The following is a 12,096-nucleotide window of genomic DNA, read 5'->3' on the forward strand; positions in this document are numbered from 1 at the left end:
CCCGCAGCACCCGCCGCAAACTCGCACGGGACCCTTTTTTTGGTCCGCAGCAGAATCGGATCGCATGGGTGTTCACACCATGCGATCCGAGTTTGCAGATCGCACTGCGATATGCGAACTGATCTGGGGGGTGTCATTAACATTTCACTGACACTCCCAGCAGTTCGCATAGGGCAGTGTGAACTGCCGCCGGGAGGCATGCGATGCGGGAACCCGCCGCGGATTTGTGGCGTTCCTGCATCGCTCCAGTGTGAACCCAGCCTAATAAGCGATCGTTTTTCTGATCGCTGTATTAGTGTCACAGGTGACGCTAGTTAGGCAGGTAGGTATTTAGGTTCGCCGCAGCTTTTTATAGCACCAGGGACCCCCATATACTACCGCATAAAGCCCCCTGATTGCCCCCTAGTTAACCCTTTCACCAGTGATCACCATATAACGGTTACAGGTGACGCTGGTTGGTTAGTTATTTTTTTATAGTTTCAGGGCACCCGCCATTTATTACCTAGTCTCACTAGTGTACCCCTAAATTTAGGGGTGTCTACTTTCCAAAATGGGGTCATTTAGGGGGCGTTTGTGCCATCTTGGCATTTTATGGCCTTCAAAACTGTAACGCCCTTAGAAAGCCTGAAGGCGGTGCTTGGTTTTCGGGGCCCCGTACGCGGCTAGGCTCCCAAAAAGTCCCACATATGTGGTATCCCCGTACTCAGGAGAAGCAGCAGAATTTATTTTGGGGTGTCATTTCACATATGCCCATGGCATGCGTGAGCAATATATCATTTAGTGACAACTTTGTGAAAAAAATAAATAAAAAAAAAAGTTTGTAATTTTCCCGCAACTTGTGGCAAAATATAAAATATTCCATGGACTCAACATGCCTCTCAGCAAATAGCTTGGGGTGTCTACTTTCTAAAATGGGGTCATTTGTGGGGGTTTTGTGCCATCTTGGCATTTTATGGCCTTCAAAACTGTAATAGGTAGTGAGGAGTGAAGTCAAATATTTACGCCCTTAGAAAACCTGAAGGCGGTTCTTGGCTTTCGGGGCCCCGTACGCGGCTAGGCTCCCAAAAAATCCCACACATGTGGTATCCCCGTACTCAGGAGAAGCAGCAGAATTTATTTTGGGGTGTCATTTCACATATGCCCATGGCATGTGTGAGCAATATATCATTTAGTGACAACTTTGTGAAAAAAAAATAAAAAAAAATTAAAGTTTGTAATTTTCCCGCAACTTGTGGCAAAATATAAAATATTCCATGGACTCAACATGCCTCTCAGCAAATAGCTTGGGGTGTCTACTTTCTAAAATGGGGTCATTTGTGGGGGTTTTGTGCCATCTTGGCATTTTATGGCCTTCAAAACTGTAATAGGTAGTGAGGAGTGAAGTCAAATATTTACGCCCTTAGAAAACCTGAAGGCGGTTCTTGGCTTTCGGGGCCCCGTACGCGGCTAGGCTCCCAAAAAATCCCACACATGTGGTATCCCCGTACTCAGGAGAAGCAGCAGAATTTATTTTGGGGTGTCATTTCACATATGCCCATAGCATGTGTGAGCAATATATCATTTAGTGACAACTTTGTGTAAAAAAAATAAAATAAATTTTTTTGTCATTATTCAATCGCTTGAGGCAAAAAAATAAAATATTCAATGGGCTCAACATGCCACTTATCAATTTCCTTAGGGGGTCTACTTTCCAAAATGGGGTCATTTGGGGGGGTGTTGTACTGCCCTGCCATTTTAGCACCTCAAGAAATGAGATAGGCAGTCGTAAACTAAAAGCTGCGTAAATTCCAGAAAACGTACCTTAGTTTGTAGATGTGACAACTTTTGCGCAAACCAATAAATATACAGTTATTGACTTTTTTTTTACCAAAGACATGTGGCTGAATACATTTTGGCCTAAATGTATGACTAAAATTGAGTTTATTGGATTTTTCTAATAACAAAAAGTAGAAAATATCATTTTTTTTCAAAATTTGCGGTCTTTTTCCATTTATATCGCAAAAAATAAAAATCGCAGAGGCAATCAAATACCATCAAAAGAAAGCTCTATTTGTGGGAAGAAAAGGACGCAAATTTTGTTTGGGTACAACATTGCATGACCCCGCAATTACCAGTTAAAGCAGCGCAGTGCCAAATTGTAAAAAGACCTCTGGTCATTTACCAGCAAAATGGTCCGGTCTGAAAGTGGTTAAGTTCTGAAGCCGAACCCTCATTTGTTAGCCAGTAAGCCTGGATATGTTTAGAAATCTCCATCTCCACCAGTGGGTCAGAAATCCAATACCTAGATAACCGCCATATTCTTTCCGTGGGGGGAGTCAGCATTTGAAAGGTACACAACATGGAGGCATGATCCGAGATTCCTCTCAGAAGCATGTCCACCACCCGTACCCGTGAGAGCATCCCGTCGCTAACCAACATTAGATCAATCCGTGACATAGCTCTATATGAGGTGGAGTGACATGTGTAGGCCCTCTCACCCGGTTGTCTCCACCGCCAAACATCAGTTAGGCCATAGAGGGCAGCCCATCTCGATAATGGGGATTCCACTCCACCCCCCAGGGACATCCTATCCAATGCAGGGTTCGGAACCATGTTAAAATTACCCACAATGATGATATTATCAGTGGGGTAACTAGACAGGAGGGGAACCAGGAGTTTTAAAAGAGTAGTGGTAGCCGGTGGCGGGATGTAGAGGCCCACAATCACCATTTCCACCGTGCCTATAACAGCATGCAGGATCACATATCTGCCCCCCGGGTCCAGTTGCACATTCAGTATTTCACATGTCAGGGATTCATGTATCAATATACTAACCCCCTGTGCATAGCACGAGTATGTAGAGTGATAACCCCTACCCACCCACAGCCTCCACAGGCTCAAGATCCTACCCCCCATGAGATGTGTCTCCTGTAGGATGCACACAAGTGGGTTATGCTGCTTAAGATATGCCCATATCAAGGAGCGTTTCAATTTATCATTCAGGCCCCGGACGTTCCAGGACAGCAGCCTCATCTGAACCATATTGGGGTCTGCCGCAAATGAACGCCAGGGGAGCATCTAATCCCTGGGCCCGGGTGGAGATAGGTACCACAATGCCCACCCCCCGGCTTCAGCCTGGAGGCCCAGACTGCTAACAGCAACCACTGCCAATGGTGGGGGTCTCACCAGAGAAAGATACCACTAAAAAACCATTACAACATGTACATCAGTCTAAAATCAAACAACCCAAACCCCCCTCCCCCTACCCTGCACAGCCGTTGGGGAACTCGGAGTGCCCATTCCCACAACCAGAACCCAACTCAACCGGAGCAAGTCAGGTGAAACTCCTGCGGGGGCGCAGGGAGAACTAAGAGGGGCAGCCCGAGGTGGTGTTGTGAGCAAAAATAACACGGTCGCTGCCGTCCGCGCGTCACCAACCCCAGCCCGGGAGATGAAGAATAGAAAACCAGCATAGACAAAACTGATAAGGCAGGATCGTTTGACTGAAGTCAAGGGCACATACTTAAAAACGGTACATTGAACTAAGGCAAAAAACAATGTTTATAGCATGTCGCTCCACTTGCATGGAGACTCTGTTGTTGCTGAGCAGCCCCTCCCCCACCACCACTCAAGCAGTGTCCAAGACCCCAGCTGGGCAGTGAGTCCATACAGCTCTTAGGCCCAACAATGGTAAAAGCCAGGATCCGGGGGGGGGGGGAGGGGGAGGGAGGGAAGGATGAGCCATGATGTCTCAGTCAGGGGGACAACTTTTCCAGATGTTATGGCTTGCAACAGCGAGCAGCTCGTGCAGGCCCAGACCATCACTTGTGCGGGGTAAACTGAAGGAGTGGAGCGTATTCACACACCAGGGGCTAGTGTACACTGTTCTCCACAGTAAAAGTCACACAGGGGGAGCCATTAGAGAGGGGGGGAGGGAGAAAGGGCGGGAGACATTATGGAGCGACATTAAATGCATAGGCTGTGTAAAACAACATAGTTACCGGGGCCTGGGTCAAGTGTCCAGCCACTGTGAAGCCTCCTCCGGCGAAGTAAAGTAGCGAGTGGACTCCCCATCCACCACCCGAAGGCGTGTAGGGAACAGCATACTGTATTTGATGTTTCTTGCACGGAGCTGGGCCTTAACATGGTCAAAAGTTTTCCTCTGCCTCTGGGACTCTACGGAGTAGTCCGGAAACAGTATGAGACGGGCATTGGCAAACCGTAGCTCAGGGATTTTCCATGCCTCGCGGAGGACTAAATCCCGATCCCTGTTCAAGTTCAGTAGATGCATAATAAAGGTGCGAGGGGGGGCACCAGGCGGCCCCCACATGGATGGCATCCTGTGGGGTCTCTCTACCGCATAATAGGGAGAGAACGCAGCCGCCGGTAGGAGAGTATGGAGAAGATGCTCAGCGAAGGTTGCAGGGTCCTTGTCCCTCCTCTCCCTCCGGCAGGCCCACCTTCTGCTCCTATTTTCGCTGTCCTCCGCTCGGGACTCCAGTGCCCGCACCCGCACCTGAAGAGTATGGAGGGAGGCACGGTGGTCTCTGAGAGCATCTTCGTTATCTCCCACCCGCCGCTCAACCTCCCCCATCCACTCCCGCAACTTGTTCATATCGCGGCACACCAATCCCACATCCGTCTGTAGGAGGTCAATTTTAGACGTCAGGGCCATTTTGCATCCCGAGATAGCCTGCATCAGCGCCTGAAATCTGTCCTCCTCGACGGTGGCCGGGTCCTGTGGCGGAGTCTGGGTCGCCATATTGGCGCAAACAGGAGGAGGCTGCTGCTGCCTCGCATGCTGGGGCATGGCGCCGGGACAGAGGAATTCTTCCGTCTGGAGCTGTGCTTGCCTCCTCTCATGCCCAAAAGTCTAGTTCAGTACTGCCGGGACACAGATGGTAGCACAGGAAGGCAGTTCAGCATTGCTGAAGCACAGATGGTAGAACAGGGAGGCAGTTCATTATTGCAGCGGCACAGACGATAGCACAGGGAGGCAGTTCAGTATTGCTGTGGCACAGATGATAGCACAGGGAGGCAGTTCAGTATTGCTTTGGCACAGATGATAGCACAGGGAGGCAGTTCAGTATTGCTTTGGCACAGATGATAGCACAGGGAGGCAGTTCACTATTGCTGTGGCACAGATGATAGCACAGGGAGGCAGTTCAGTATTGCTGTGGCACAGATGATAGCACAGGGAGGCAGTTCAGTATTGCTGTGGCACAGATGATAGAACAGGGAGGCAGTTCAGTATTGCTGTGGCACAGATGTTAGCACAGGGAGGCAGTACAGTAATGCTGCGGCACAGATGATAGCTCAGGGAGGCAGTTCAGTATTGCTGTAGCATAGATGATAGCACAGGGAGGCAGTTCAGTATTGCTGTGCACAGATACTGACACAAGAAAGACAGCCCCGCACTGCTGGGGCACAGGCGGTGGTACAGGGAGGGCAGCCCAGCACTACTGGGGCACAGGGGGTGGCTTAGGGGAGGCAGCCCAGTGTGGTGTGGTTGGGGCAGAGATGATGGTCAGGGGGGAGCAAGATTGCCCAGCTAAGTCACAGTACCTGACTTGGAGGCTGATCCTGGCACAGTAGGCCGCAAAATGGTGTCGGGCCTCGGGCGCCTGGAATCCGCTGCTACAGATCCTCTGATGGCCTATGGGGGCCCCACACAGCCCAGCACGCTCCTAGAGACAGCCGCCACTGAGTTGCCTGAATTCGCCACCTCCCGGTCCGCCGATCGTGGCACTCGAGCCTGTGGATGTCGGAGGCTCCGTAGGCCTCAAAATGGCGGTGGGTCCCTGCTGCGTGGAGACGCTCCCGTTTTGAACAATTTCTGCTGGGCCTGGTGTAGAAGATGTCTGGCTACTGGTGTGGAGAGTTTAGAGGCTCTCCAGGCTGGCGGCGATGCAGGATGGCAATGGATTTTACAGGATCGGCTGAGCTCCGCAGCAACACGTCTTTCCCCCTCTACATCCGGACACGCCCCGGCACTCTCCATATTTAGTAAATCAACCCCCCAGCCTCAGGAAAACTTGTTATTTTTAAAACATTTGTATTTACGGTTGAAAGAGATTGATGCATAGCTGAAGTATGAAAGCACACAAAGGCTCCAGTGTGGGACAAATGTAGGAAAACCCACTACACACAGTTGAGTGGTATCATATAATTCTAATTGGGATTGAGGCTGATAGTGGCAAGCAAAAGGCAAAAAGTTGTTTTAACCATTAAATATTTTTTTATATTAATACTGTGCAGTATATTGTTAGGTGCTTCTGGTGTACACTCTCTATTTTTGTATACAGAAGCAATTTTAAGTGTTCATGCGCAAACACTAGCAGCAATGTAACTCTCTTTCATTTGAGGAAAAAGAAAAGATAAGTGTATGCACTTATGTATTTGTTGGCTTTTTAACCACTTAAGGACCGCCTCACGCCGATATATGTCAGCAGAATGGCACGGCTGGGCACAGTCATGTACCTGTATGTGGCCCTTTAAGTGCCCAGCCGTGGGTCGGGAGCGCGCCACTGGCGGCGCGCTCCCAACCCGGTCCTGAACTCCGTGACCGTGGCTGCGTGAACCAGTGCACCCGATCGCCACTGGTGTCCCGCGATTGCGTCACAGAGCGGAAGAACGAGGAGAGGTCTGTGTAAACAAACCTCTCCCCGTGCTTCCTAGTGTGGCTGTCACCGATCATCTGTTCCCTTTTATAGAGAAGGACGATCAGTAACGTCACATGCCAGGCCACACTCCCTGTAATAAAAAAAAACACATAACGTCACACATAACCCATGCACTGCCCCCTAGTGGTTAACTCTTTCACTGCCAGTGTCATTTACCCAGGAATCAGTGCATTTAAATAGCACTGATTGCTGTATAAATGACAATGGTCCCAAAAATGTGTCAAAAATGTCCAATGTGTCCGCCATAATGTTGCAGTCACAATAAAAATCGCTGATTGCCGCGATTACTAGTAAAAAAAATATATAATAAAAATGCTATAAAACTATCCCCTATTTTTAAATGCTATAACTTTTGCGCAAACCAATCAATAATCACTAATTGCAATTTTTTTTACCAAAAATATGTAGAAGAATAAGTATCGGCCTAAACTGAGGAAAAAACGTTTTTTTATATATTTTTTGGGGATATTTATTATAGCAAAAAGTTAAAAATATTGCATTTTTTTAAAAATTGTCGCTCTATTTTTGTTTATAGCGCAAAAAATAAAAACCACAGAGGTGATCAAATTTCACCAAAAGAAAGCTCTATTTGTGGGAAAAAAAAGACGCCAAATTTTGTTTGGGAGCCACGTTGCACGGCTGCGCAATTGTCAGTTAAAGCAGTGCCGAATCGCAAAAAGGGGCTTGGTCCTTTGGCTGCAAATTGGTCCGGGGCTTAAGTGGTTAATGAATATCATACAGACGATGTACTGCTTGTCTATAATTTTGCTTTATTTGAATAAACATTTTGAAACATAAAAGGAACTTTACTTGAGTAATGATAGGGATCATTGCTGGTTGGCAACCCTTCTTGATACGTTACAAGGGTAAAGTTGCAGAACTCATCCTGCCTTTGCAGAGAGAGCAGAGGATGAAACATCTTCAGGATGCCTTGAAGAAAAAATTGTGTAACGTATATCCAGACCATGGGAGGTTACCATTTCCTCATACTGGACAACGTGTTTCTGAGGCTTCGTTAGGAATTATTTTTTTTAATGAAAGCTGCAGAGCAAAAAAATAATTAAAATTACTTTTGAAAATATACAAACACATTAAAGCCTATGAAGTGTCAGTAATTTGATTTACATACACTTTAAAACAAGTAATAATTAAACATGATAGCTATGTAATGGTATTGATTTACATAGATACTTAATATTTAAAAATATTTGTAGCTGATCCATTCACAGCACAATTGTAGATGTCATTGTGTAAAAACAATATTTTGTTGTTTTAGTATTATCAAGGGTTACATGAATAAACTTGCTGCATACTGAATCTGATCATTAGTATACAGTTATAAGTAGTTAAGCCATTTAAACTTTGTGTTTCCTTGACCATTAGATTATTTTCATAAAGATAACATCATAAAATCATGTAGAAATTGACCTATACATCAACACTTATTTAGATTGCATTGCTTCCATCAGCCACAATTTAATTGGTGTTTTTCAGTTCTTATTCTTTTCTATTATTATTTTTAACAGTTTATGGTATTAGCTTCCTGAGTTTCGTTAACTTTTTGACCTTTTTTGTACAATTCCAAAACTGCTAATTAAGTTGTCTACTCTCAGAAGATAAAACATGTTTTTTTATACTCCAATGTGCCAAGGGTATTATGTTTATAATTTAGTAATGTAGACATGCTATATTTGACCTTTAAAGAACTGTTTTTATTGGGTTAAAGAGCATCTGTACAAGCTAGCAGGCTAACTGGCTTCTGTTCAGATTGATCATAGTGTGACTGCGTGTTGCATATATTGTAGGGTTGTAAGCTCCACTAGGGAAGGGACTGGTTTAAATTATTTTATGCACCCCAATGTACACCCACGCTGATGTCGATACAATTACTTCAAATGGCAAAACAGAAAAATATATCTATTAAAAATCAATGATGGTAGCTTCTGTCCACTAGTGATAAATCTCCTAATTGGCCATGCACCATATTTGCCCTAGATACAAGGGATGACAGTGCTTTCCGAACTAATAAACCATGGTAAAAAAAGTAATCCACAAATCAAGGTTCAAAATATGAAATAATTCACATGTGTATGTGCTCAGTGTTCATAACAGTTCACTCTTCTTTCTGTGCAAAAAAGTGTTGATAGTGTGAAGAACTCCCAAGCTGAATGGATCCAAACAGAGGAAAAAATCCAAAAAGATAGAAGTAACACTCATCCGAACATATTGACCCCTTGTTTTACCAACCGAGTAAAAAGCCCTTTATACATCCACCACAAAGAAACTAGCTGCACAGCGATTTTATTCACAAAGTGAATAAAGTTTCTAAACACCTCAGTAGAAGCAGCTCCAGAAAACACTCACAGGACTATTGTGAGATAGAATACTAGAAAACACCAGAATAGGAGCGCTTATCTTGACTGAGTGAAAAATAAAAAATAAAATCCAGGGTGTGTAAAATGTCACAGTTTATTCCAAAAGCATATAAGGATAAAAGCTTACATAAATGGCTCCCGGTCAGTAGGTAGCCTTGGCAGATGGTATAGATGCATACAGATCATGCTGCCCAGCAGATGGACAAACACAGTGGATCGTCAGGGGTAAGGATGGGTGACTCAATTCCCACTCACTATGGGTATGGGTAGCGAGGCAGGGTGACCCCCAGATGGATGGAGAAATGGAGGTATCCAGCCACCACCGGTGTCCCAGAGGTGATGCTCCACTGACCGGAAGTGATGCACTTGGGAACCGGAATTTGACATCAGGAGACTGGTGGAATTACACAGAAGGACTCCACTGGTGTGGGCAACCACTGATGGTGTGGAAATGATGTTCCAATGCTGCAATGACCCATGAAATAGAAGTATGGGAATAAGAAAAGCCAGTTTGCAGAGACTGAGGACTACATGTTTCGGTGCATACCCCTTCATAAGGTCACATGATGCAAGCAGGCAGGAAGAAAGTTTTAAAATGTGGGACTGGGAGGGTTAACCATTCATTGTTACCACTCACCAAGGATTACCCTCTGTGTACCTCCTGATTAAAAAACAAGCATATTGAAATGGTTGGCCGATTAAACAATGGTAAATGCAAGGTATATTAAAACAAAAACAAAAAAACACTGGGAGTCAATAGTGAGCATAGTAATAACTATACACACTATACAATACACATAAAATATAAAGAGAAAACAGAAAGGGTGAGCACCAGAACAAAGGGGGTGAAGAAAAGCAAGTCACTAGAGTGTAAATATCAATCTTCTAATTTAATCCATGGGGAGAGAAAGTATCAAACTTATAAATCCAGAAGGTCTCTCTTTTAGACAGCAACAATAATATTTCATTATCAGTGAGAGAACGCATTGGGATGTGCTCTATTGCCAGTACTGACAGGCCACTAATCTTCTTTCCATGATATAAAGAGAAGTGTTGTGGGATGCTTTGTTCATCTTTACCTTCCTTAATTAGCCTGCTATGTTCCCCTACCCTCCTCCAAAGGTTATGATAAGCATTTCCTGATGATGCCTCTATAGGCGATATGCATAGAGATCGGGTCACTGCCTGTTGCCGTGGATAACCATTTATGTCATATCCAGTTTTCGGTGGAACGCACGCCAGGTCCCACAAGGTAATGGCGGGGCGAGCGGTCCTCTAGAGAGAAGTTTAGATTGCCAGTGGCATTTTTCAGGCTGATGCCTTTCTGGGTACATTTTAATGTAAGCAGAGTGTCATGGTTATGCAATAGTTTGTCTGCTTACCTGTTCCCATGTGTTCATCTAGAGACCAGCTGACCCTCACTTGTCTGCTTCTGTATCCATCCTCTGGCATGGCTCCACCCTAGCTCCTATCAGAGAGCTCTATATTAACCTGTGCACTGCAGGCCAGCCTTGCTGATCAACCTTTGTGTGTTAGCTTCCTGTTTCCTGCCGTGTGCTCTTCTACTGTTTTCCGTTACCGACTTTGGCGTGTCCTTGACTATCCCTGTTTGCCTGTGATCCTGACCTTTTGGCGTGTCCCCAACTATTCTTGTCTGCTTGTGGCCCCTGACCTTGGCTTTGTCCCTCACCATCCCTATCCTCCTGTTGCCTACTGTGGGTGTGAGCTGGGGGACCCTGGGGGTCGCGACCTGGAGCCAGTTGCAGCCAAGTCCATCCTCACCACTAGAGGCACTGGTGAACACCTGCTGACTCTTAAGCCGCGTACACACGAGCGGACTGTATGGCCTACTTAGTCCGTCATACAATCCGACGGACAGTCCGTCATACTTTCCACTGAACGGACTTGACCACACACGGATAGCCAAACAGTCCGACGAAAGCTTGCGCGATGACGTACAGCACGTACGACGGGACTAGAAATAGGAAGTCCAAGACACAGCAAAGCACCCTTTGGGCTCCTTCTGCTGACTTTGCGTTAGTAGAAGTTTGGTTAGAGACGATTCGCGCTTTTCAGACTTCAGCTTAATTTGTCCGTTTTCTGCGGCGCAGTCTACCTGTGAGGTTTGTATCTGTCTTTTGGTACGCGTGGATCAGTTGGTACCTGTTGTTAGGCACTTCTGGTCCGCTCGTTTCTGGGTTTCAGTTCGTTCTTCATAGGTCTGGCTGTTCTTCAGTGCGTTCAGTTAAGCTTGTTTGTCCAGCCGACCGTTTCAAAGCCATGGAGAGTGGACGTACTCGGGAACGAGTTCGTGCTATATTGGGGCTTGGTGTTGGGGTTAATACTTTGACCCGAGCCCAGTCTGTGAACAGGGTGAGGAGGAGTTCATGGACAAAGAATTGGTTGCGCCAGCGCGGCCAATTCTCGCATATGCCTTTACTCCGTGAGATCCGTGAGAATAATCCTGATGATTTCAGGAACTATCTCAGGATGACGGACCCCGTTTTTCACCATCTGCTGGCTTTGCTGACCCCTTATATCAGCAGGCAGGATACCTGCATGCGGCAAGCCATCACTCCGCAGCAGAGGCTCATTGCCACGTTGCGCTACTTGGCGACAGGGAGAAGCCTTCAGGACCTCAAGTTCTCTACTAGCATCTCCCCCCAGGCTCTGGGGATCATTATTCCAGAGACCTGTTCTGCCATTATTCGGGTCCTGCAGAAGGAATATATGAAGGTAAGTTTGTTCTTTTAATATTGCATTATATGCATTGTATGTTTGTATTAATTTCATCATGACTTTTAATATCCATGACAGGAATATGCTGTGAATGTCCCCTTTATATGAATGCATGCAATTTTTTTTTTTTTATGTATTTTTTTTGTGTCATTTTTTTTATAGCTTTTACCTTTTTGTGTCCCACGTGCATATTTGCTTTCACTAACGTCCCCAGCATGCAATCCTGGGCCCCTATACACCCACAGCCGAGACTGTTTTTCTCTAATTCATATTGTCAGCTCCATTGTACTGTTTTACTGCCCCCCACCCTTTGTATACAC

This window comes from Lithobates pipiens, unplaced genomic scaffold (genome assembly GCF_037356315.1).
Source record: "Lithobates pipiens isolate NorthernLeopardFrog02 unplaced genomic scaffold, aLitPip1_a1.2 Scaffold_16, whole genome shotgun sequence".
Taxonomy (NCBI): Eukaryota; Metazoa; Chordata; class Amphibia; order Anura; family Ranidae; genus Lithobates; species Lithobates pipiens.